Here is a 27,694-nt window from a genome sequence, read left to right as displayed (position 1 = left end):
AACGACCCTGTTATGGACTGACCTGATTAATACTACACTCTTGTATGCTTCACCCGATGCCGGTCTCTATGTATTTACATTGTGCACCTTGTGTTGCCCTATTATGCATTTTCTTCTTATTTTATATTATTTTCATGTACTAAATGATCTGTTTGAGCTGCTGGCTCAAATACTTTTCACTGTGCCTTGCTACACGTGACAATAAACAAATCCAATCCAAATACCATGATAACCCCTTGAATATTTATTCCACAGCTACATAGATTTTGCAGCAAAATAAACTGCCCATTTGACTCAACAAGTCTATGTTGCTGTTAATGTTCTGAACATCTGCTCAATCTTTCTCATCAACCCATCAATTATTTCTCCCTCACATGTTTATTGAGCTGCTCCTTAAATGCAGCTCACCTACTCTTTGTGATGGGTGATTCCATATTCTAACCTCTAACTGGGTAAAGGAGTTGCTCCTGAATTTTCTTTTAGATTTACTGACTATCTTTTATGTTCACAGGGTCTGGTTCTAGTTTCTAGTCCTGCTAGTGGAAATATCATCTCTAGACCCATATCTGTTTTATTTATTTGTTGCCGCAGAGAGAAAAGGTCTGGAGGTGCCCACACTCTGACTCTTGTAAAACACGATGAGGCGTTATTATGGGTGTTGCTCAATACAATCAAGGTGATGATCTGCTCAAAGCCGTGCAAACACTCTACTGACATCACATGATGCAGAACCAGCAGGAATGTATTCCCAGATACGTAACAACCCTCCTTCTTTGCTTCATTAGTGCGACAATAACGATGAACATTTATACAGCAGATCCCCTGATATGATACAATTCATTAAGACAGTTTCTGTGGTGGACATCTATTCCTATTTGGTAGAATTTGAAGCCCTTGAACTCGATTACTTGTGACCTCAGAAGTATCCTCATTCCTTTCTGTGGATGGTGGTACTTGAATAGTTATTTCAGTTTCTGTCACTATAGACACTGAAAAGGCTTCAGAAACAGAATCTGGGGCGAATTTCTCCCCTACCCGGCGGGGCGGGGGGTCCCGGCGTAGCGGAGTGGCGCCAACCACTCCAGCGTAGGGCCTCCCCAAAGGTGCGGAATTCTCCGCACCTTTAGGGGCTAGGCCCGCGCCGGAGAGGCTCCCGCTCCACCGACTGGCGCCAAAGGCCTTTGGCACTACGCCGGCTGGCGTTGGGGCTGGCCGAAAGGCCTTCGCTGGCCAACGTGAGTCCGCGCATGCGCCGGAGCGTCAGCGGCTGCTGACATCACCACTGGCGCATGTGCGGTAGGGGGGTCTCTTCCGCCTCCACCATGGTGGAGGCCGTGGCGGCGGCGGAAGAAAAAGAATGCCGCCACGGCACTGGCCCGCCCGGCAATCGGTGGGCCCCGATGGCGGGCCAGGCCACCGTGGGGGCACCCCCTGGGGTTCAATCACCCCACGCCCCCCCCCCCCCACCCCCCCCAGGACCCTGGGGGCCGCTCGCGCCGCCAAGCCCACCGGCACAGAGGTGGTTTAAACCACGTTGGCGGGATTGGCCTCTCAGCGGCAGGACTTCGGCCCATCGCGGGCCGGAGAATCGCCGTGGGGGGCCCACCGATCGGCGCAGGGGGCACGCCGACCGGCGGGTCGTGATTCCTGCTCCCGCCGATTCCCGGGTGGTGGAGAATTCCGGCCACGGTGGGGGCGGGATTTACTCCGGCCAAGGGCGATTCCCCAACCCTGCGGGGGGGTCGGAGAATTCCGCCCTTGAACTCACCATTGCTTCTGGTCCACAGTATAGCTCTCTAGTTCTTCTGAAGATAGAACCTCTTGAGAGGTTTCTGCAAACTCACTTTGTGCAGCAAGTAACTGATCAGTATGACATCGCCAAACTCTTTCATCATCCGTCTGTACGGTGTATGATATTGAACCCATCTTAGCTGGTACCGAAACTCCACATGGATAGTGACCCGGGGTCAGGATCGAACCCTGGTCCTCAGCGCCATGAGGCAACAGTACTAACCACTGTGCCACCGTGCCGCGCAGACTTTCTCCCTCCCAGCAATTTGTGTTTGTTGTTTGATAATCTTTGAAGTATCAGATGGGATTAAGATAATCAAACTGTGTTCGTAGTTTCCTCTTAAACAACTTTGGTAGCATGTACAGTGTTCTGATAAGATATACAATATTTTTTACTCTTCTTGATAATGTTCCCTGGTTCTTCGATGCTTTGATAGAACGCTTTAATGATTGCACAAAATATTTGGCTAATTCATTCGCTCCTGGATTATATGGAGCTGACTTGATATAGCGTTCTTTTTAAGTAGTCCTCAAACCACTTCAAAGTAAACTAGGTACCATTATCACTGACAATCTGCCCCAGTGTTCCAAGTCTTGCAAATATTGTCTAGTACTTCAATGGTCTGCTCAGTCATAGTTTACTTCATTATCGCGACCTTTGGCCACATTGAGTGCACATCCACAGTCACCAAGAGCATGTGTCTCTCCAATGGACCAAGATAGTCTCTCTAGTGGACCAGGATAGTCTATGTGTATTCTCTGCCATGACTGAGACGGCCATTCCAATGTTTCTTAGCTTTGCACAAGATTAGTATTGTCCAGTTTTCTCTTCAATTGGAACATCTATTCCTGGCCACCAAAAAGAATTGCGTGCTAATTCCTTAATCATCACCACACCAAGACGTCCCTCATGCAGTTGGTCGAGGACGCTAACATGCAAGCACAGAGATTCCCCATAATAAAACTCCATTCTGTACTATCAACTCAAGACTTGTGTGATGTAGGGCTTGAGGTCTGGATTTTTCTCAAGAATGTCTGACAACATTTGTTTTTGGACCATGTCCATCAAATTCCCCATCACTGGACCGGTCCTTGTATATCTTTGAACTTCAGATTAAGTCACTAGTCCACTGAAGTAGTACCGGATGTTTGGAGGGAGGCGAATGTTGTTCCACTGTTCAAGAAAGGGAATAGGGAAATCCCTGGGAATTATAGACCAGTCAGTCTTACGCCTGTGGTGAGCAAAATACTGGAAAGGATCCTAAGAGGATCCTAATTTATGATTATTTTGAAAAACATAGTTTGATTAAAGATAGTCAGCATGGCTTTGTGAAGGTCAGGTCATGCCTCATAAGCCTCATTGAATTCTTTGAGGATATAACAAGACACATTGATGAAGGTCGGGCAGTGGATGTGGTGTATGTGGATTTCAGTAAGGCATTTGATAAGGTTCCCCATAGTAGGCTCATTCAGAAAGTTAGGGGGCATAGGACACAGGGAAATTTGGCTGCCTCGATACAGAAATGGCTGGCCGAAAGAGGACAGCGAGTGGTAGTGGATGGAAAGTATTCCACAAAGAAGTCGGTGACCAATGGTGTCCCACAGGGATCTGTTTTGGGACCTCTGCTCTTTGTGGTTTTTATAAATGACTTGGATGAGGAAGTGGAAGGGTGGGTTAGTATGTTTGCTGATGACACAAAGGTTGGCGGAGTTTTAGATTGTGTCGAAGGCTGTTACAGGTTACAACAGGACATTGACAGGTATGTAGAGCTGGGCTGAGACGTGACTGATGGAGTTCAACCTAGATAAATCTGAAGTGATTCATTTTGGAAGGTTGAATTTGAATGCTGAATACAGTGTTAAAGGCAGGATTCTTGGAAGTGTGGAGGAACAGAGGGATCTTGGGGTCTACGTACATAGATCCCTCAAAGTTGCCACCCAGGTTGATAGGGTTGTTAAGAAGGCGTATGGTGTGTTGGCTTTCATTAACAGGGAGATTGAGCTTAAGAGCCACGAGGTTTCGCTGCAGCTTTATAAAACCCTGGTTCGACCACACTTGGAATATTGTGCCCTGTTCTGGTCGCCACATTAAAGGATGAATGTGGATGCTTTGGAGAGGGTGCAGAGGAGATTTACCAGGATGCTGCCTGGACTGGAGAGCATGTCTTATGAAGAAAGGTTGAGGGAGCTCGGGCTTTTCTTACTGGAGCGAAGAAGGAAGAGAGGTGACTTGATAGAGGTGTATAAGGTGGTGAGAGGCATGGATAGAGTGGATGGCCAGAGACTTTTCCCTGGGGCAGAAATGGCTGTCACGAGGGGACATCATTTTAAGGTGATTGGAGGAATGTACAGAGGAGATGTCAGAGGTAGGTTCTTTACACAGAGAGTGGTGGGTGCATGGAATGCACTGCCAGCAGAGGTGGTGGAGTCAGTCATTAGGGACATTTAAGCGACTCTCGGACAGGCACATGGACAGCAGTAAATTGAAGGGGTGTAGGTAAGGTTGATCTCAGACTAGGGTAAATGGTTCGCACAACATTGTGGGCTGAAGGGCCTGTACTGTGCTGTACTGTTCTATGTTCTAAGTACACTATCCACAAACGTGTAATATAAAATATTGACAAAATGTTCATCTGGGTCATGTTTGACTTGTATTGGCAATTGTGATAAAGTATTTGCATGTTGCTCAGACTTGCGGTACAGGGTAATGTGTGTGGACAATATCAATGACCATAGTCACAATTTACTAGCTGCCAAAGAAGGTAGAACTTTATACGGCCCAAAGATTGTTGTCGATTTTCGATGATTGGTCAATAGGGTAAAATGATGTCCCTAAAGGTCATGGTGGAACCCTCTTACACAGAAAACAATGCTAAAAACATATTTTTCCAGTTGAGCGTAATTCATTTCTGCTCTAGTAAGAGTGCATGAAGCAAATGCTATCAGTCGTTCCTCTCCTGAAGGCAGAATGTGCAAGATGATTACACCAGCCCTATAGGGTGAGGCATCGCAAGCTAATTGCAACATCAGATTTGGTTTATACTGAAGCAAAAGCTCAGACCTCAATAAAGTTTCTTTCACTTCATTATATACATTCTCATATTTGTCTGACCAGTGCCATGGAAAATATGCATAGGCTCAATCGTGTTGCTAAATTTGGCACGCATTTCCTATAATAATTGATCAATACTGAAAACAACCTTAATTGTGTCACATTTTGAGGAACTGGTGTTTCGAAGATGACTGACATTTTCTTTGGTTCTTTGTATAAACTGTCTTTGTAGATAACGGACGCGATTTAACCGTGAAAAAAATGTATGTCCTGTTTTGGGTACATTTAGCGCACCTTGCTATTTAACAGCACTTTGCCAGTTTTTTTGGCCAAGGGATATTTCTCCCCGCCGAGACCGTACTTAGTCATTTTCTGCTGGCAAGTAGCGCCATTTTGTCTAGCTGCCGTTAACTTCTTCCCGTCCACCCACCCCGCAACCTTAAGGAACACCCCTCCCCTCCTCCACCTGCAAGGCCCCCACGGGCCTGCTCCCTGGCAGTCCAACATGGCAGCTGGGTGACCTGGTACTGCCACCCTCGCAGTCTGGCAATGCCAAGCTGGCACTACCAATGTGCCCACGTGGCACTGCTAAGGTGCCAAACTGGCATTGACAAGGTGCTCAGGTGCTGGAGGTAGAGTCAGGGTGCCCGTTCACCCGAGGGTCTCTAATGGCCTGGGAGACTCCCCAGGTGCTATTACGACTGGTCCATGTTTGTGGAAACCAGTACTAAACAGCGTTTTGACGAGGTTAGTGAGGCGTGGCTCTTTGGTCCTGGGCAAATCCCGCAAACACATTTTTAAAGGAGCCTAAAGGCTCATTTGAATATGCTAATCTGGATCACACCCAGTGACGGGGCCGTTAAATCGTGCCCAATATGACCAAGGTAATTTACGGATGACTTGAAAAAAGTCACACTTTTCTTTCTTAACTCTCAGGTTGTGGCTCTGTAACCAGTTCAGAGTAGCTTCCAAATTCTCCAGGTGTTCCTGTTCACTCAAGCCAGTAATGAGTATGTCATCCAAATAACATTGCATTCCACGCAATCCATTTCGAATTTGATCCATGCGTCTTTGAAAAAGAGCAGGCATAGATGTTATTCTGAAAGGAAGTCTTCTGTGACAAAACAGACCTTCGTACGTTACGATGGTGAGAAATAGCTGTGATTCAGCAGCCACATTCATCTGCAGATATGCCTGTGTAAAATCAATTTTACTGAATTTCTGCCCTCCAGATAGTCCAGCAAACAAGTCTTCAATCAGCAGCAGTAGATAACAATCGATGCACAAAACTGGTTTAGTAGTAGTTTTTACTCCACAAATTCTCATTGTGCCATTCCATTTAATACACAAATGATTGGCGTCACCCAATCACTTGTAGCAACAGGTTCAATGACTGCTGTCCTTACTAATTTTCCCAGTTCTCCTTCAACTTTAGACTTGATGGTATATAGTTAGGTCTAATTTTGAGACATTTGGGTGTGCTGTCTGGCTTGATGTTTAGGTGTACCTCAACTCCAGTCATAGAGCCTAGAGAATCTTCAAATACCTTCTCGTACTTCAGAAGTTGTTGCAAGTTGCTCTTTGGCTCCACTAGTTGATTTATTGCTTCTCAGTTAAGCCTAATCTTTACCAGCCATGCTCTGCCAAATAGTGCAGGAAAGGTTCCACGGACAACATGAAGAGACAACTTCGCTTTTGCTTCTACTTTCATCATAATGCAGCTTTTTAATGATACAACCTTTTCAGTGTACCTCTTTACATTTGATAGTTTTAAAGGCAGATGCCTCAGCTTTTGATAAAATTGTCTCGGGTATTAGTGATACTGCAGCATCAGTATCCACTTCCATTATAATTTCATGATCTTCAAGTTTTGGATAGCCGAAAGCTTTGTTGATCTCCCTGCATTGACAAAATACTTGCTTTAGCTGTAGCTTGGTCATACTTTTTTTTTTCGAGTGTTCTTGAGCTTCATCCACTAATTTATCGACATGACTAGATTGTTTACTTGTATTGTTCTTAGAATCAAGCTGGTGATCTGCTCAAAATCAAAATGCAAACACTGCTGAGGCCGTTACACACCACGTGACATACAACCAGCTAGAATGTATTCCCAGATACATAACACTATCAAACCCTTTCATAATATCAAAGATCTCTATCAGACCACCCTTTGTCTTCTCTTTGCTGGTAGGCATACCCTTTCAGTTGTGGCATCATCCTAGTAAATTGTTTTGCACCTTCTCCATATCCTTTTTATATGTAGTCCAAGTGTGGTCCATCCAAGGTTCTATATGGGTTTAACGTAATTTCTCTGATTAACAATTCAAAATCATGAAAAACAAACCCCTGTACATTATTTGCTTTTCTCATGGCCTTTTTAACCTGATTTGCTACTTTTAGTGAATTGTGTATCTAGATCCCTTTGTTTTTCTCTGCATTTTGACACTTCGGGGAAAATTTGTTCTTCTCTAAATAGGTGGGTTAGGAGTAGGTGCAGAGTAAGAATGTGTGATTTTTCGAATGGGAGTGTGCCTGGCTTTAACCAAGCTGTGTTTGAATAGTAGTGAGAAACATAATGGACTAAGTCAGGGATTTAATAATTAGGTGTGGGCTGGAACTTATGGGCTTAATTGCCATCCTTATTAGACATTAATGGGCTAATTCTAAATTGTTTTTAAACTTAGTTCCAAATTTGTGTTTAGGAGCTCAGGTTTCCCAGGGCTCAGGAAATGGAGACAAGTTTCAGAAGCGTTTCAGTTGGGAATTGAAAGTTCTCACTGTTGAACCTGATTAAAACCTTACTTTTATGACCGGTATCTAAGCTACTTCAGAAGAAGACCATCACCATCCACAGCAACAACATACAGTGGTGGAATCAGCATGTGAACAGAAGAAAATTACATAGGAGGGTGTTGCAGAGGAAGGAGGTGCAGAGGAGAGTGGCAGGATTTACAGGAGGTTGGCCTTTGTCACAGAGATAACAGAAAGAAGCTCTGACTCTTTGACCTCTCAGAAAATCAAGCTCAGGCTGTCATGTCAGGTGATCATGGGCAGCTACAGCCTCCTAACGCAAGATTGTGCTTAGTATCAGTGACTTTGAAAGTGACCACCACAATCAACTATTTCACCGCCGATCCTGCCAGGATGTTACTGATGACATATTCAGGATCTGCCAGTTGGCTGTATGTAAATGTATAAGGCAGGTCATGGATGATTAGTTTGCCAAGGGCAGCAATTATTTAAATTTCATGTGCTGACAATAGCCAGAATGAACAGTCATTCTGCGCTAAATTTGATCAGAGGTGGTCAAGTTCCACTTTGGAAGCTGATCCCGCTTTGACCGCTGGCAGGACTATGGAACGGGATTTTGCCAGTGACAGTCAAATAAGAGGTCAACCCAAGGGCTGCCATTCAATTTAAGGCAGCATCCCCATCGCTAGCAGATGCCATTGCTGTGGCTAGATCACCGGTAAGGGACGGCCTCGATGACAGGGTGCCCTCAAACCCAGGTCAGTTTGCTTGGGAGAAGCCAAGAGCTGGGAGGAGGCAGCATCACGAATGTTTCCCCTCTGCATGGTAGCACAGTGTTTCGCACTGTTGCTTCACAGCGCCAGGGTCCCAGGTTCGATTCCCGGCTTGGGTCACTATCTGAGCGAAGTCTGCATGTTCTCCCCATGTCTGTGTGGGTTTTCTCCGGGTGCTCCGGTTTCCTCCCACACGTCCTGAAAGACGTGCTGTTAGGTAATTTGGACATTCTGAATTCTCCCCGTGTACCCGAACAGGCACCCGAATGGATGGATAATTGGGAGTCGAAAAGAGGCACAGAAACTGAAGGCTTAGAGCTGCTGAATGTTGACTGGGTGTGAAGATTGATGCGAGATAGTATGCTTAGCAAGACAGAGTGATGAGGGGCAGAGCTTGAAGACAGAGTGCTGCTAAATCAGTAAACCTACCAAGCAGCAGCAGCTTAGTGCCAGGCTCCTGTTGCTCACTTCTCCAACCACCTCCAGCCACTCTGTCATGGTGAGAGAAGCAGGTTGCTTCCTCTTTTTGCTGGGGAATGTATGTCCCTCCCATTCCTGACTGCAACCCAGCATAATTCCAGCATGACATCATTAGACCTAGGTGCTGTCTTTGCTCCATGTCTACCATCCACTCTCAACACCCCCAATTTCCATTTGTGCATTGCATTTAAATAGAGCAAAAAATCATATCATGCTGGTTTGCATCATGCATGCTGAGCAAAATGGAGGCTCAAAACCAGGAAGTCAAAATTCATTCAGTTATACTCGCAAATTCCAACCCAACTCGGTTGACTTCTGGGTTTCCATTATGCAATTCCAACACCCACTTAGAAGCCATCTTCATATGAACATAGTAGCCTTATTTTTCAAGGAATATGTGTCCTCATTCTTCCTACACAATGTACCACTTAACCCTGATCTACATTACTCTATCAGTCCGGTCGTGACTTCCTGTATTTTTTTACATTCTTCCTCTACATTGAATCCACCCCCAATTTGGCACTGTTGAAATTGTATTTCCATTCCAGAATTCAAACCATTTATGGAAATCGTACACAAGAGTGGTCTGAGCATTGATCCGTATCATATTTTTCCAGTGTGAGTAAATATCATTAACCTCTACTCTATTTTCTGCTTTTCACCAGCTTACTGTCTGTTCTGCCACTTATCGCATAATCTCTACATGCTGTGACCTTTGATATGAGTCTATAGGCCCTAAATGCCTTTTAGCAAATATCAGCACATTATACCTACTATATTATTCTTGTCTACTCTTCTGTTATTTCTTTAATTAATGCTAAGGTTAGTTAAAAATGACATTACCTTTTAAAATCCATGTTGCCTATTCTTTATCATTTTTCAGTTTGTCTTGTTACATCAGTGAACAAGGATTACATCATCTTTCCCACCACCAATATTGAGCTATCTGATCCATAATTCCTCGGGCTTGTTCTCTCTTAAGAATCACAATAGCTGTCTGTCAGCCATCTGACACTATTTCCTTTTCTAATGCAGTTTTATATATATATATATATATATCTATATGTGTAATAGTGCCTCTTATCTCTTGTCTAATGTATTTAATATGCATGAATGCAATCCATCTGGACCAGGGGTCGTATCCTCAAGTTCAATTAGTTTATCAGTCATCTCTCATTTTTACCTGAAAAGTCTCCTTGGTAAATACCAAGACAATGTATTTATTTAACATTTAAACATTTCTGTTATCGCTTGAGTTCATCATGCTTAACCTTCAGTTACTATCTTCAGTTTGTTATTTATATATCTGTGGAGTACTTTTAAAAAATATTTCTTAATTTAACATTTGATAGTTTCTCTTTGCCTTCCTAATTGTTTTTTAGTGACTTATTTCTCCTGTATTCCTTTACACCATCCTCTCCTTTTTGGTATCTACATATTTGGTGTATTTAATAATTAATAATATTTCGAACACTTGGTGGACAATTCTATTTTCTTTAATTCACAATTTACAGGACAGGGATTCTCATTCACTCTTTGTAGTTGTGTGAGAGGGTTTTGTTGCGCTGTAGGGAATTCACATACTTAATGCAATTTATTTTAACTGATGGTGTGAAACAGCTGTCTTTGGACAATATTAATCAGGCTAACTGTCAAGGCATGACCATCTCTGTAATGACAGACTCTGTCTGGAAAACATTTCATATATTTAGCGATGGATTTTGACTCTGTATGCTGGATTCAATTAATTGAGGTGACGTGGGTTTTACCCACTGATAGAGAACTGGTGGCAGCCCCGTATCACCTCTTTTAGAGAAGGCCCACTGAATTAAATGCCACTGAGGCTGTTAACTGGACACTGGGGGATGGGGTGGGTAGGGCCCTTCCTGCTGAAAGCTACTAGCCAATCAGAAGCTGGTGTTGATGGCTAGAGGGGTATCGTAGGGGAGGGGTTGCGGCAGGCGGCTTCCCTGTGACAGGTCTCTCAATCAGGCACTGTGCCTTTGAACTAGGGAATTGCTCAAAGGGAAATGCCCTGTTCCTGAATTAGGCAGCAGAAAACATTCTGATAGTTGACAACACTTTTATTGTGATACTATAGCTCAGTACAAACACTGGTTTCCACTATTACCTCTGGATCATCTCCGTGTCCAGAGACTATCCTTACTGGGGAAAAACTCAGTTCTCATGTACAAGCTTCAGTGAGCATCATCTGCTCTCAATTCACTCTGAAGCAAGACCTGGTTTATTCTTAAAGGACCATGCCTGCCACTGAAATCAATTGGCAGTGGGGCGTGAAAACAGTCCACGGGCCTTCGCGCCATAGATGTTTTTGGGGTGGAGGCAGAAATGTGGCAGGGTCCCCACATACCATCTTCATGCCTTATCAAAGGCCTCCTGCCACCAAATGCATCACAGTGGCAGGCATTAAAACTTGCACTGCGTGATGTCCTTAAATGGGTGATAACAAATGCACAGCCCATTTTACATCTCTCTTTATATACCATCATACATTTTACAGTTAAAATTGGGGTTTTGGAGAAAGATCAGATGCGAGCCTTAACTATCAAAATATTGATTCTTGTATATAAATAATCGTTTGGGAAAATTTGGCTTCAGGGACTCCGTCACCCTTTTTTATTGATAGTTTTTTCATGGCTGAGGGATATGTTTCTGATCTGTATCCCTTCTGGAGAAATAGAGTCCCTTTTGCATTAATGCTAATCATTTATCTTTGTGGCACAATTAGATGATGGGCTGTTGCCAACAGATGCAAAGTATCATTACTGGTGAATGGTTGTTTAAAAAACAGGGATGGGATTCTCCCGTACCCGGCGGGGCGGGGGGTCCCGGCGGGACGGAGTGGCGTGAACCACTCCGGCGCGGCCCACCCCAAATGTGTGGAATCCTCCGCACCTTCAGGGGCTAGGCTGGCACCGGAGTGGTTTGCGCCCCGCCGGCTGGCGTGGAATGCCTTTGGCGCCCTCAGCCAGCCTCTGCACCCCACATGCACAGGGCATCCCCAAGCCCGATCCCTGGTCCAGGAAATCATAGATTCCCTACACGATCATAGAATCCCTACAGTGCAGAAGGAGGCCATTTGGCCCATCGAGTCTGCACGGCCCTCTGAAAGAGCACTCCACCCAAGCCCACTCCCCGCTGTATAACCCCAGAACCTAACCTACTAACATACACATCCTTGGACATACTAAGGAGCAATTTAGCATGGCCAATCCACCTAACTTGCACATCTTTGGACTGTGGGAGGAAACCGGAGCACCCGGAGGAAACCCGTACAGAAATGGGGAGAATGTGCAGACTCCACACAGTCACTCAATGCCGGAATTGAACCGGGGTCCCTGGCACTGTGAGGCAGCAGTGCTAACCACTGTGCCAGCCTGGCACCCTGGCAGTACCCCTGCCAGCTGGCAGTCCCACTTGGGCATCTTGGCAGTGCTTTGTGGCACCAGCAATGCCAGGGTGTTACCCTGCACGGGGTCCTATAATACGCTGGGAGACCCCCACAAGTCCCGTTCCATCTGCCCCCGTTTGGAGGGACGAGCACTGAACGTTGCTCGTCCAAGGCCTCCGAGGCGAAGAGGTTAGATCCCAACAGCTAGGGTAGATCAGGGGAGCACATATTAGAGTGAGATGAGCTGTCTCGTTCTATCATGCAGATTTGCAAAATAGTGATCCCACCCACAATGGGCCGGATTCAGATCACAACATGCTCACCTTTCGGGCGTAATGCGACTGGTAGATCACACTTAATAGATCTCAAATTAAAAGGTAGGGAACTGAAGGATAGTGTGGATGGATTAACTTTCACCAACAAACTCAGGACACTTTTTAATTACGTTATAAAATGATTCAGGGCAGCACAGTGGCGCAGTGGGTTAGCACTGCTGCCTCGCGGCACCGAGGTCCCAGGTTCAATCCCGGCTCTAGGTCACTGCCCACATGGAGTTTGCACATTCTCCCCATGTTTGCGTGGGTTTCGCCCCCACAACCCAAAGATGTGCAGGCTAGGTGGACTGGCCACGCTAAATTGTCCCTTAATTGGAAAAAATGAATTGGGTACTCTAAATTTTAAAAAAAATTATTCAAACATTCGAAATGCTTAAAACTACCTACCATGCTTCAGGATTTCAGAATTCTTGGGTGAATCCTGGGAGCAATTGTGTTGAAATTATACTATTGAACTAATTTAGCTCTGAAGTGATCAAATTCACATTGCAGTAGGGTACACAGGTGTCAATTAGTTTTCAGATGAGACACTTAAACCTGCAGGCCGGAGACATGAGAAGATAGTTTGTTATTCCAGTAAGCACTATTACATCAACTCTTATCTTTACAAATCCAGATGGGATCATTGTCAAGTTTTGCTGCTGGATTCCACTCTGTCGCGGGATCGGGAGCTGGGAGGAAGTGGTAGCGATGGAATCAGTTTCACTAATAGCTGATGCTGGATTCTGACTTCTTAAAATACATGAGAGATGCAAAAGCTAGAGCCAGATGGAATAAAGGAGCAAGCAGTCGGAAAATTAGCTTCAAGTCAAGCAGGACTGCCCAATGAAGTGTTCTTTATTTTTATACTATTACGTGAAGGCAAGTTGTATCGATGGAAAAAAGTGAATCCAATTGTAACTGTTATTCTGTATGTTTAATTGATGGGAAATAAAGCAGATAAACGATTCCTATTAAGTCTCTCACCCAGTGGCTGCTCAATCTGCCATCAAATAGATTGAAGATTGAAAATATATATATACCAAAATACAATTCAGTACAACTGTTACATCTTGAGTTATGCTGTTGCGGCTATATATTCTTGGAAACTATTTCCTCCACCATACACTACTATACCTATTTTTTTCACAATTTATAGTTAGTATAAACCAGGGGTGGGCAAACTTTTCCGTGCAAGGGCCGCATTCAGAAATTCACAATTCACAAAGGGCCGCATAGTATATTAAGTAAAATAATTACTTCACCCGGTTATGATTGTGGGCGCCTCATATAGAACATAGAACAGTACAGCACAGAACAGGCCCTTCGGCCCTCGACGTTGTGCCAAGCAATGATCACCCTACTCAAGTCAACGTATCCACCCTATACCAGTAAGTAACCCAACAGCCCCCCCACCCATTAACCTTTAAAAAAAATTAAAAAAAAAAAAAAATTTAAAAAAAAAATTTTTTTTTTTTTTTTTTAATGACTTGGTGGGCCGCAGAAATACCTTTGGCGGGCCGCATGCGGCCCGCGGGCCGTAGTTTGCCCACCCCTGGTATAAACCATTTGTTTATTTGCTATTTTCTCTAATTTAGTACTCACTACAAACATCGGGAGCAATGTTTCTGTTTTGAAATTTGAGATGTGTTGTTAGACAGCAGGCCTGCAGGGCATTCGGAGAGTGCCAGAACTTGAAAGTTTGGCTATCATCCAAAATCCTGTTTTTTTAATGTAAATTCCAAATGGTTACAACCAATCTTTTGTTTCCTGGGAATTGATGAGGTTAATTATCTATAAATAGGTTTGCTCAGAACTGTGGTATTTGTTTACAATCCACAATTAGCAAGGAAAACAATATCCATGTTCTAGGAACCAAGGAAATAAATCCTTGCTTCATTGTTAACTGAGATATATCTTGGAAAAGTATTTATAATTTCTTGACCCCAATCTATCCCTCGCACCAATTCAAGTCCTTAATAGCACAACCTCGCTCACTCCACCAGAAAAAAAATCAATAAAAGTTTCCTTCCACCTCATGTTTTTGCATCACATGCCTATGTTCACAATCTGTGTTATGAGTGTTGTCCTTGCCTTGAGAGCAAGGTGGATTTTCAGTAACATGCTTGGGTAAATAAGCAGTGAGACTTGTGATAATTGCTTTTAGATACTGGAATGTATTACACCTCTCTAAGAATTCACTTCCAAGCTTTGAAAAAGTGATAGAATCGATGCCATTTTAAGTTTAAACTCGGAACCAAATAATTAAAGGACAAATAAAGAAGCAGACAATCTAACTGTGAGATATTATTATAGATTTAGTGTGCCATGTATTTTATCCACCATCTCAAATTATGAAAGATTGCAACATAAAACTGTTCTACTCATTTATAAAGGACTTTGAAATATTTGTTGCATTTCTTGGTCTTTTAGAATTATTCATCTTTTCTGTTTTGTTTTACATTTTACACTAGTTTTTTTGGGGGGCGAGGAGCATGAGCAATGGGATGCAGTGCTAGAGGAATACAAGGTGCAAAGAAAGAATACAATGCACAAACAGCAGTAGAACAAAGAAGGCGGTAGAAAAAGCAGGAAGTGGATAGAGGGAGAAATAACAAAAACGCGTTTGGTGCAGGGGTAGAGAATCCAAATTGGCGGCGAAATCGGGTCTGGCGATTCTCCGGGCCCCGAAATTGGCTTGTTCGCAGAGTACTCCGCGCAGCTGGGGGGCCATTGCCAGTGGCCCGCCCAGCAATCCTCCGCTCACAACCAGCCGAGTTCCCGACGGTGTGGAACTAACACGCCATGGCCAGTCGGTATGCTCACGTCGATATCAGGGCACAGTGGCACAGTGGTTAGCACTAGGACTACGACACTGAGGACCCGAGTACGAATCCTGGCCCTGGACACTGTCCGTGTGGGGTTTGTACATTCTCCCCGTGTCTGGAGTGGGGTAATAGCGACCATAATGTAATTACGTTTAGAGTCGATGTCAGGGCACAGTGGCACAGTAGTTAGCACTAGGACAACGGCACTGAGGACCTGGGTTTGAATCTCGGCCCTGGGCACTGTCCATGTGGAGTTTGTACATTCTCCCCATGTCTGCATGGGTTTCGCCCCCACAACCCAAAGATGTGCTGGTTAGGTGGATTGGCCATGCTAAATTGGCCCTTAATTGGAAAAAAAATAATTGGGTACTCTAAATTTATTTTTAAAAAGTTTAGAGTAGATGTTGAATAGGATAAAGAAAAATCAACGGTGAAAATACCCACCTGGAAGAGATTCGTTTCAATAATTTGCAAAGGGAATTTACAGTGCAGAAGGAGGTCATTCAGCCCATCGATTCTACAGCGGCCCTGAAACAGCACCATGCTCAAGCCTCCACCCTATCCTGTAACGCAGTAACCCCACCTAACCTTTGAACACTGAACGGCAATTTAGCATGGGCAACCCACCTAATCTGCGCTTTGAACTGTGGGAGGAAACAGGAGCATCTGGAGGAAGCCCACGCAGGCACGGGGAGAACGTGCAAACTCCACACAGTCACCTGAGGCTGGAATCGAACTCGGGACCTGGAGCTGTGAGGTAACAGTAATGGAAACAAAGGAAGAAAGGGCCAGAGGAACTCCAGAAAAATGACCCCGATGAAAACTAATCTGATCACTTTTGTCACGAGTTCTTTAAAATTTCAGTTCCATTCATCTTACTGTCTCATTATATTTAAATTATTTTGCCAAGCCTCTTTGTTTCTTTCGTATATTGCGTGGATCTGGTGTGACTCTTTCTCTCCACAGTTACTTCAACCAGGTTACATACCATTAATTTTCTCCTTGGTATTGTATGTTCTTTGCCTGTTTCTATTCTTAATAAATACAATGATTTTCCTCTCAGCCTTTATCTCTTGTACCAACGCTGTCTCCTCCAAACTCCCCCTCCTCCGCACCACCCCCTCCCCTCACCTTCCCTTGTGCACAACTCAGACAGCTAATGACCATTATTGGCCACATTCCTTTGAGGGGGATTTTGCTTTTGATTAAATTCTGCGCAAAACAATTTCCTTAGCTAGGGCTTTCAAATTATTTTCTTTTGGCTAGGCTGCAGTACTGCAGATTTCTGCTTTAACTAGAGTCCACCAAAGATATTTTTCCCAGAGACAGAAATCGTGCCACAGATTCTCATGAAGACCTAGATTTGTTTACTGACTCAATACAATTATGTAGACTACATCAAAATGCATCACTGCTCTGCTTGTGGCATTACCATAACTAAATTACAGGTATTGACACATGTTTTTGTATATTCTGTGTTTCCAAATTAGAAAAGGCTTGGTAAACATTTTGATGATGCCAATGTGTTTTAAAGCAATTTTCATATCATGTTATTCATTTATTTTATGTTTAAGCCTGTACATTTTGATTTCTTCATTACAAAAGACCAGCAGTTTCAAACTTGTTGCTATGCTCCATTCCTTATACAGGTAGGCCAAAATAAATAATTCAATAACTGAACAGTTTGATGCTGGAATTATGGGGGCGATTCTCCCAAATGGAGCCCAAGTGTTCGCGGCGTCGTGAACGCCATTGCGTTTCACAACGGCGCAAAACGGGCATGTAGATGACCGATTCTGGCCCCCATAGGGGGCCAGCATGGCGCTGGAACGGTTCACGCTCTTCTTCAGTGCGCCGGCCCCGACACAACATGGCTTCGGTGTTCAGGGGCCGGCCGCATAGAAAAGTAGGCCCGGGGGGCGGGGGGGGGGGGGGGGGGGGGGGGGGGGGGGGGCGGGGGGGGGGGGGTGTGTGTGTGTGTGTGTGTGTGTGTGTGAGAGGCCAGCCCGCCGATTGGTGGGCCCCAATCCCGGGCCAGACCCCATCGGAGGCACTCCCCGGGAACGGAGGTTGCAGCGATTCTCCGGCCCAGCGTGGGATTCGAAAAATCTCCCCTATGTTTCAGAAAGAATATTGTATAGTTCATGAATGGTAACGGAGTGGTGTATAAAATATAAACGACCCGCCGGTCGGGGGCCGTTGGCAGTGCCCCCCCCCCCCCCCCCCCCCCCCCCGGCGATTCTCTGGGGCCCGATGGTCCGTGCGGCCGCCCGTTTCCGGTCAGTCCCGCCGGCGTGGATTAGACAAGGTCCATACCGGCGGGACCTGGCTTTGAGGGTGGCTTGCGGAGTTCTCGGGGGGGGGGGGCGCGGGGGCCCCCATGGTGGGCTGGCCCGAGATCAGGGCCCACAAATGCCGTGGGGGCACTTTTTCCCTCCGCGCCGGCCTCTGTAAGGCTCCATGATGGCCGGTGCAGAGAAGAAACCCCCTGCGCATGTGCAGGAATCACGGCAGCAGTTCTGTGCACGTACCAGAACACGCTGGCACTCCTGTGTATGCGCCAACTCGCGCTGACTGGCAGAGGCCCTTCGGCATTGGTTGGCGTGGCGCCAACCACTCCAGCTCCGGCCTAGCCCCCGGAAGTGTGGACGATTCCGCACCTTCCAGGCGGCCCGGCGTCGGAGTGATTCACGCCACTCTTTGGTGCCGGTACGGCCCGCCCCGCTGATTGCGGGAGAATCCTGCCCCAGATTCTTCTTCCACAAGTCCCTGGACTAAATTAAGCCAGATTATAGTATCCACATTAGTGATGAAGAAAATTGCAAATAAAGACAAATGATTAGGGGTGCCAATCTCTGCCCACGTTGCACCCAGCTCCGATCTGGTCAAGCCGAGTGCATCGTGGAAAAGATCCAAATTGGACTTTTGGGCTGGGTGCAAACCCTAAAACGGATCTGAAGCACACCACCCGGTGTGATCTGGCCTGTGATATGCGTGGCCTGTTTGAGGCCGCATTCTCCCTTTGCCCAGGAGTCATATGCCGCACTGGCGGGGCCTCACCTGGAGGCCGATTGGTACTAATCTCCACAAACAGAAACCAGGCATGATAGCCACTCCAGCCATTAGAGCCCCCGGTGATGGGGGGAAAGGGCTGTACCTGGCCCTCATGGCACCTGGGCAGTGCCAACAGGTTGCCCAGTTGGCACTACCTGTGTGCCAGGTTGATACTGCCAAGGGCCAGGGAGTGAAGGGGGGTCCTGAAAGGCGGGTTTGGGGCCCTCACCGACCCCAGGTGGGGTGTGCTCACTTGGGGATGGGTGTCTGCGGCACTGCAACATCGTGCGAGGGTGGGGGGACCCTCCTGCTCACTTGGACATTGGGGCACCCTTTCCAAATGGCACCCCGAACTCTGTGGAGCCAGTCTCGCTGACTAGTTCAGGTCTCCACTGCTGAAAGAAATTCTAAGTTTGGGCTAGACCGGGAAGAAACTCCCCAAGGCTTGGAATGTTATATTGAAAGTAAAAAGAGTTGACAGGATTGAGACTCTCAGTCTAAATATCTTTCTATTTAATAGTGCATTCATAATGCCACAAGAAGTCTTGGAACATCTGTTGAAGTTTCATCATTAGTCATATTTTTAAATATAACTCATTAAGTTTTCAAAATGCCGAAAACTGCTTTACAGTGACATTAAATTTACTTCGTAAACAGAAATTATGATTTTCACCTTTGCAAAAAGACATGCTGCTCAACAAAATGTAAAAAATGAATGACTTTGCAGCTAACATAAAATGTAGTTAACATGTTAAGTAACAAAGCAATTTTCAAAGTTATTGATTAATTGTACCCTTATTGTAAATCTAAATTTTTTACAAAGAGCTGGACTAGTATTAGTTTATTATTGAAGTAGGAAGTAAAGTTGCCATAGTCCCAGATGACCATAGGCTGCTCTCCTCTTTGAGGAGGAGAGCTGACTGGTGATTTAACCTGAGGATCACCACAACCTCAGTCGAGGAGCAAGGTTGAGAAGGCTTTCATGATTAACCTCAGCCGGTATGGGAACTGAACCCACGCTTTTGCCTTGTTCTTCATCACAAACCAGCTGTCCAGCAACTGAGCTAAACTGGTTCACATTTATGGATCAATGGTTTATTATTAATCCACAATATTATTCAATTATTATGGTTTATTATTAAACCATTGCTGCATATGCTATTTCCCCTCCTCTCTTTCTGACTTACTGGTTCGCACAGCTGAGGCTATGTTTTTAACCCTGCAGGGCACAGTTCACCATTATTCTGTTCCATGCCAAAAATAAATTAATTTTTATAAAAGGTATCGCCAACCAGGGAGTTACATTAAACTTGTACAGACCTTTGCTGGGCCACAAGTGAGAATTGGGCCTCATTCTGATTTTTATACTATACACAGGCACTTGGCAATGTGCAAAAATAATTTACAAGGGTACCAGAACTGAGAGCTTATTGCCAGAAGGAACAATTCAACAGGCAATTGCTCTTTTCCCTAGTACCGAGAAGGCTGACAGGTAACCTTTAGAAGCCTTTAAAGTTATAAAAAAGATTTGACAGGATGTGAAGGTCTTTCCACCTGTGAAGAGACTGAAACTACAGGTCATAAATATAAGACGACTACTAATAAATTCAATAAGGGATTCAGGAGAATTCTTTTGCCCAGAAACTGGTTAATTGATGGAACATGTCACCACATGTTGTATTGTGGCAATTAGCATAGATGCATTTAAGGCCGGAAACTAGATACTCATGAGGGAGTAAAGAGTAAAAGGCTATGTTAATAGCCTAAAATAGATTTAGGCAAAGGGGATTGGGAGGAGGTGCCTGGGGAGCATACATTGTGGCATGGATCAGACGGGGTAAGCCACTTGTTTCTGTACTTTACATTTCATGTATCACAGCCATGTTCATGTCCAATCATCACTGTAATTCATTCCTGTATACAGGTTTGATGCCATTTGTGTGGCTAGTTTATGTTCTTATTCCGAAATATATCAAAATAGATCATGCTATTATTTGAAATTATCTGTACTGAAGAATATTTTCAAATCAACCCTTTAAGAAACTAACAAGGATTCCCCTAGTAACTGCAAGGCAATCCACACTTCGACATAAACAACTGAAAAAGTCAAATATTTAATGTAATCTTGTGATTTTGATAACAAATGTTAAGTGCAATAAAAATTGCACTGTACGTAATATAAATAGAAATAACATCCTATGTGCGACAAAGGTAAACTTTTTCTCCTCATCCTTCTTGGTTTCCTTCTGCAACATTTAACATCATCCACCTCCAATATGTCTCCACTATAGTCCAGCTGGATGAGACTGCTTTCAACTGGTTCCATTCTTATCAATCTAATTGTAGCTGGAAAATCACTTGTAATGGCTTCACTTTCTGCTTCCACACTGTTAGTTCTGGCACCCCCCTAGGATCACCCCATTGCCCTCTCCTATTTCTCAGCTACGTGTAGACCCTTGCTGACATCATCTGAAAGCGCAGGGTTAGTTTTTGCATATGCGCTGGCAATACCCAGCCCTAATTCATCATCACCTCTCTCTCCTCCTCCACTGATGTAAATTATTTGTCCCCTCATCTGACATGGGCAGCACGGTAGCATTGTGGATAGCACAATCGCTTCACAGCTCCAGGGTCCCAGGTTCGATTCCGGCTTGGGCCACTGTCTGTGTGGCGTCTGCACATCCTCCCCGTGTGTGCGTGGGTTTCCTCCGGGTGCTCCGGTTTCCTCCCACAGTCCAAAGATGTGCAGGTTAGGTGGATTGGCCAGGCTAAATTGCCCTCAGTGTTGGGTGGGGTTACTGGGTTATGGGGATAGGGTGGAGGTGTTAACCTTGGGTAGGGTGCTCTTTCCAGGAGCCGGTGCAGACTCGATGGGCCGAATGGCCTCCTTCTGCACTGTAAATTCTATATATGGATCCTCCGTTGAAACATTGGGAAGACTGAAACCATTGTTTTTGGTCCCTGTTCCAAACTCCGTTCCCTGGCTACTGACTTCATCCAGTTTCTTGGCAACAATCTGAGATTAATCCAGTCTGTTCTGAACCTTGGTGTCACGATTGATCCTGAGATGAACCACTGACCTCATGGGCAGGATTCTCCGGTATCCGTCGGGCGGGCCGAACCGGCGCCAAAGAGTGGCATGTACCACTCCGGCGTTGGGCTGCCCAGAAGGTGCGGAATCCTCCGTACCTTTGGGTGCTAGGCCAGGGCTGGAGTGATTGGCGCCGCGCCAACTGGCGTCGAAGGGCCTCCGCCAGCTTGCGCGAGTTGGCGCACGCGCAGAAGCGCCAGCGTGTTCCCAGAACCGCTGCCATGATTCCTGCTCATGCGCAGGAGGTTTCCTCTCCGCGCTGGCCATTGCGGAGCTTTACAGTGGCCTGCGCGGAGGGAAAGAGTGCCCCCACAGCACAGGCCCGCCCGCAAATCGGTGGTCCCCAATCGCAGGTCAGGCCACCGTGGGGGCCCCCCCGGGGCTAGATCCCCCCCCCCCCCCCCCCAGGACTCTGCAGGCCGCCCGCAGAGCCCGTTCCCGCCAGTACAAACCTTGTGTAATTTACGTCGGCGGGACAGGCCGAAAACGGGCAGCCACTCGGCCCATCGCGGAGCGGAAAATCGCCAGGGGGGCCGCTGCCAACGGCCCCCGACTGATGCAACGCGATTCCCGCCCCCGCCAAAAAACTGGCATCAGAGAATTCGGCAATCGACGTCGGGGTGGGATTCACGCCGCCCCCCCCCCCCCCCCCGGCGATTCTCCAGCCCGGCGGAGGGGTCGGTGAATCCCGCCCCATATTCGTGAAATCACTAAGACCACCTATTTCCACCCTCGTAACGTTCCTCCAACTTCGTCCCTGTCTCAACTCACCTGCTGCTGACACCCTCATTCATGCAACCAAATATTCCAACGGCTAATCTCCCACATTCTATGCTCCATAAATTTAAGATTGTTGAAAACTCTATCGCCCAATTCTTAACTTGCAGCAGGTTCTGTTCCCCTATCACCACTATGCTTGCTGACCTACCCAGCCAAGCAACATTTTGACTTTACAGTTCTCACCCTTGTTTTCAGATCCTGCCATTGCCTCACCCCTCCCTATCCTCCTCCAGCCCAACAATCCTCTGAGACATCCGAGCTGCTCCTTTTCTGGCTTCTTATGCATTCCCAATTGTAATTGCTTCACTTTTGGTGGCTTCGGCCTCAAACTCTGAAAAACCTCCCTGTATACCTGTCTGTTTCTGTACCTCGCTTTCCTCCTTTAAGACACTTACTAAAACCTTTAACTGATTGATTGATTGATTGATATTTATTGTCACATGTACCGAAGTACAGTGAAAAGGATTTTTCTGCGGCTAAGGGAACGTACAGAGTACGTACATAGTAGACAAAAGAATAAGAATAATCGACAGAAGTTCATTGACAATGGTACATTAAGAAATAGTGATTGGTTACAGTGCAAAACAAGGGGCAAACAAGAGCAGCATAGGGCGTTGTGAATAGTGTTCTTACAGGAAACAGATCAGTCCGAGGAGGAATCGTTGAGGAGTCTTGTAGCTCTGGGGAGAAGCTGTTCCTACGTCTGGATGTGCGGGTCTTCAGACTTCTGTATCTTCTGGCTGATGGAAGGTTCTGGAAGAGGGTAAAGCCTGGATGTGAGGGGTCTCTGACAATGTTGTCTGCCTTTCTGAGGCAGCGGGAGTTGTATACAGAATCAATGGGAGGATGGCAAGCTTGTGAGATGCGTTGGACTGAGTTCACCACACTGCAGTTTCTAGCGAGCTTGGGCCAAGCAGTTGCTATACCAAGCTATAATGCAGCCGGATAAGATGCTCTCTATGGCACATCTGTCGAAGTTTATGAGAGTCAATGCAGACATGCCGAATTTCTTTCATTTCCGTAGGAAGTAGAGACGTTGTTGGGCATTCTTAACTGTTGCATCAACATGAGTGGACCAGGACAGACTGTTGGTGATGGTAACCCCCCGGAACGTAAAGCGATCGACCATCTCTACTCTGGAGTCATTGAAGGAGATGTGGGGGGGGGGGTGTTGTGCTACGCTTCCTGAAGTTGATGATCAGTTCCTTGGTCTTTCCAACATTTAGAGAGAGGTTGTTTTCGGTACACCATGCAACCAAGTGATCTATTTCCCTTCTGTAGTCTGATTCGTCGTTGTTTGAGATACGACCCACCACAGTCATATCATCTGCAAACTTATAGATTGAACCTATCACTTTTGACCAAGCATATTTTGCTTTATAACGCCCCTGGGGATATTTCATTACATTAAAGGTACTATATGAGTTAATGTGCATGTTGTAGAAATGACAAACATTAGCAAATGCAAACAAAGAAAATGGGCACAATTCCCCAGAAAAAAGTCCAAGTGTGTTAGCGAGTGGGAATTGCCGTTGAGCTTCCCGGCGCTCGGCCCAGCGAGGTGGCAACGCTATTCAACGTTAATTGGTTCACTTAATGAGGCCTCACGGGCTTCTCGCCGCAATTGAAGGTTCACCAGCTGATTCGCCAGGACCGTGCTCACCAGCCCTCCCTAATAATAATAGCTTATTGTCACAAGTAGGCTTCGATGAAGTTACTGTGAAAAGCCCCTAGTTGCCACATTACGGCGCCTGTTCGGGGAGGCCGGTACGGGAATTGAACCCACGCTGCTGGTATTGTTCTGCATTACAAGCCCGCTGTTTAGCCCACTGATCTGCACTTAAGCTGCACTTGCTCAGTCAACCCCAGCCAGCTCGCAATAATGGCACTGAAGAGACAGGTACCAAGATTTGGGTCGCTGACCTGTGGGGCTCCTAGACATGTTGGAGGCCAGGAGGGACGTCCTGTTCCCCCGGGGGTCCAGGAAGATGAGCCATAGGGCAACCTGTGCTGTCTGAGATGAGGTAGCGGCAGCTGTGAGCTCAGGAAATGTGACCAGGAGGACTGGCCTCCAATGCCGAAAAAAGCTCAAAGACCTACAGCGGGCATCACAAGCGAGTAGACACCAAAGCCCCTCAGTGCCCCAAGGGAGTATTTGCATACCTGTGTGTACTTGGACAGCTGCTCGCAATGTTTGAAGCATGGCAAATGTTTCTGCTGTCCCTTTTTTCAATATAAGCTGTTGTTTGCTTGCCTGGGATATTCTCTCCTGGGATATTTCTGTATGTTTGATGCTGCACAATCACTTCCATTGTTCTTTGTTGGAAGGCTATTTCCTTCACTGTCTCTTGGACCACCTACAGATAAAATTACTTCAATTGTACTGTCAGTCCAACCCCTCTACGCTTGATCCACCATTTTGCATTGGAGTAAAGAAAACTATTTTATATATAAACAACCTAGCTGCTCTTTGGAAGCTATCTCTCAGTTTTCAAATATTTGCTTTGGGATACATACGTCCACAAGGTCCATTGAACACCTGCTGCATCATAGTCTATATGACAAACTCGCAGGTACATTATTATTTTCTGTGGCATTTTGGTAGGTAGGTCTCTCAATTAATGAAGAGTGTTTCTGATTTTCAATTTATTTAATCCTGAAACTTGAATCCAAAATGACTATTTATATATAATAAGTAGGAATGATAAACTGCAAAGCAGGGTGATCTCAAAATTTGTCCCTTCCTCCAGAATGATAATTTTTCATTCAAAAAAAACCAGGTGCAACAGGAAGCAATTTCCTTCTCTGTGAATCTTCACCTTGGAGATTTAAAACAAAAATAATGTAGATAACTAAGAAAAAAAAGAGCAAGGTTTCAGAAAAAGACAAGGCAAAGAAAATAATGAAAGGATATGCATATTAAGCAAATGTTACAGAATAATAGAATGGTTACAGCACAGAAGGAGGCCATTCAGCCCCTTGGGGCAGCACAAGTAACTAGCATTGTGGCTTCACAGCGCCAGGGTCCCAGGTTCGATTCCCCGCTGCATGTTTTCCCCGTGTCTGTGTGGGTTTCCTCCGGGTGCTCCGGTTTCCTCCCACAGTCCAAAGACATGCAGGTTAGGTGGATTGGCTATGATAAATTGCCCTTAGTGACCAAAAAGGTTAGGAGGGATTATTGGGTTACGGGGATAGGATAGAAGTGAGGGCTTAAATGGGTCAGTGCAGGCTTGCTGGGCCAAATGGCCTCCTTCTGCTCTGTGTGTTCTATGTTCTATATGTCCATGCTGGTAATTATTTCTTACCATTAAAGCCCACAATTTAATCTGATTCCACTACACTCTCAGGTAGAGATATACAGTGGGATCTTAAGGAACTGGCAGGGTTGTTAGTGGCAGGGCAGGAAGTGAGCAGCATGGGGCCAAAAGTCCAGGCGCCATATCTAAAGAGCCCCCAGAGAGGCCTTCATTCCTGGCAATCCAGGAATATCAGTCTGGCTGTCACTGTGGATGCCCCTTCATTTTTGACAATATAATATTTCAACTTTCAATTGACTGGAAAATTTGCAATTGGAACTGAGGCAGAGCAAATAGCTTAAAAATACAAGTCCACATTGCAAGGTGAAGTGGAGAAATAAACAAATTACGCTCAGGTGAGTGTGAAGTGAGAAACATTTCTTATGTCCAGACACCAATTGAAGCTCTCACTGTCTAAGTTAAACACAATAAAAAGTACTGGCTATTGAAACAATGGCTGCCACAGCCAGCCAGACACAAATCTTCTTGGAAATGTACAATGGGTATTGCAAGAGACCCAAGTAATTTCACAAAAGTCTTCAAGAGATAAAATAGGGGCAGCACGGTGGCCTAGTGGTTAGCACAACCGCCTCACGGCGCTGAGGCCCCAGGTTCGATCCCGGCTCTGGGTCACTGTCCGTGTGGAGTTTGCACATTCTCCCCGTGTCTGCGTGGGTTTCGCCCCCACAGCCCAAAAATGTGCAGAGTAGGTGGATTGGCCATGCTAAATTGCCCCTTAATTGGAAAAAATAATTGGGTAATCTAAATTTATAAAAAAAAAATTAAAAAAAAAAAAAAAAGAGATAAAATGGGCTAAAGGCTGCTTTCACTCCCTCGCCTTTGGATTAAAAGTGTTGCATAGTTCGAGAAGGCAACTTTACCAGAAACCTATCAGCCTACTTTCAATCATCAGTAAAGTGATCAACAGTGCTGGTAAGTGGAACTTGTTCAGCAATAACCAGTTCACTGACACTTAGTTTGATCTCATTACAGCCTTGGTTCAAACGTGAAAAAACGAACTGAACCCCAGAGGTGAAGTGAGCGTGACTGCTCTTGAAATCAAGGCAGAATTTGCCTAAGTGTGGCATCAAGGAGTCCTAGCTAAACTGGAGTCAATGGGAATCAGAGGAAAACTCTTTGCTGGTTACAGTCATACCTGGCACTATGGAAGTTGGTCATGATTGTTGGAGGCGAAGCATCTCAGTTCAAGGACATCACTGCAGGAGTTCCTTGGGATAGTGCCCTAGGCCCAACCATCTTCAGCCACTTCATCCTTCCCTCCATCATAAGGTCAGAAGTTGTACAATGTGCAGCACCATTCGTGATTCCTCAGATACCAAAGTAGTTCATGTTCAAATGTCACAACATCTGTACAATATCCAGGCTTAGACTGACAAGTGGCAAGTACCACTCTCGCCACACATGCCAGGCAATGACTATCCCCAACAAGACAGAATCTAAACAATGCCCCTTGACATTCAATGGCATTATTTGTTGAATCGCCCATTATCAACAGCCTGGGGGTTACTGTTGATTATATAAATACTGTGACCTCAAGTGCATGTCAGAGATTAGGATTCAACACTCAAGAAACTCAACACTACCCAGGACAAAGCAGCCCATTTGACTGGCATCTCATCCACAAACGTTCACAATGGTTCCAGGAGGCAGCACACCACCATCTTCTCAAGAGCAATAAGGGACAGGCAACAAATGCTGGCAACACTCACCTCCATGAATAAATTTAGAAAAAAATAGGCAAGATCGCTCAAAGACAGATGGATTCTGGAAAAATCATCCACTTTGCGGAGGCATCCATGGACTCTCATTTGCGGACTCACGGTTGACTGTCTCTGGAAAAATCAGCTCTGGTTGTTAAAAGTGAAGGGGGATCAACGTGTCTCGTCCACACTACATCATCCCGAGTTTGATTGTTGTAGGAGACCAGTCCAGCCTGTGCTAAGATGATGGCAGGTATCCACTTCTTCTCACTGGTGATACGGTTCCTTGCCAATACTTCCTGACCTTTCTGAAAAACAGCTTGTTCTCATGTCGCAAAGCCTGACTTTGCT

The 27,694-nt window shown here is 45.5% G+C and overlaps 1 protein-coding gene and 1 long non-coding RNA gene across 2 annotated transcripts in view; one reads left to right on the top strand and one right to left on the bottom strand.

Annotated features, from left to right (window-relative positions):
• The window catches only part of LOC119964833, a 90,291-nt gene extending 76,578 nt beyond the window's left edge, over nucleotides 1-13,713 (top strand). The window contains exon 3 of the long non-coding RNA XR_005460378.1: nucleotides 13,211-13,713. This is a non-coding gene — a long non-coding RNA (uncharacterized LOC119964833). The remainder of the gene's footprint in view (nucleotides 1-13,210) is intronic.
• kcnt2 (potassium channel, subfamily T, member 2) overlaps nucleotides 1-27,694 on the bottom strand; it is a 1,159,267-nt gene that overhangs the window by 85,873 nt on the left and 1,045,700 nt on the right. The gene's annotated exons all lie outside the window — the stretch shown is intronic.

This window comes from Scyliorhinus canicula, chromosome 4 (genome assembly GCF_902713615.1).
Source record: "Scyliorhinus canicula chromosome 4, sScyCan1.1, whole genome shotgun sequence".
Taxonomy (NCBI): domain Eukaryota; kingdom Metazoa; phylum Chordata; class Chondrichthyes; order Carcharhiniformes; family Scyliorhinidae; genus Scyliorhinus; species Scyliorhinus canicula.
This window is presented reverse-complemented; position numbering and strand designations above follow the sequence as displayed.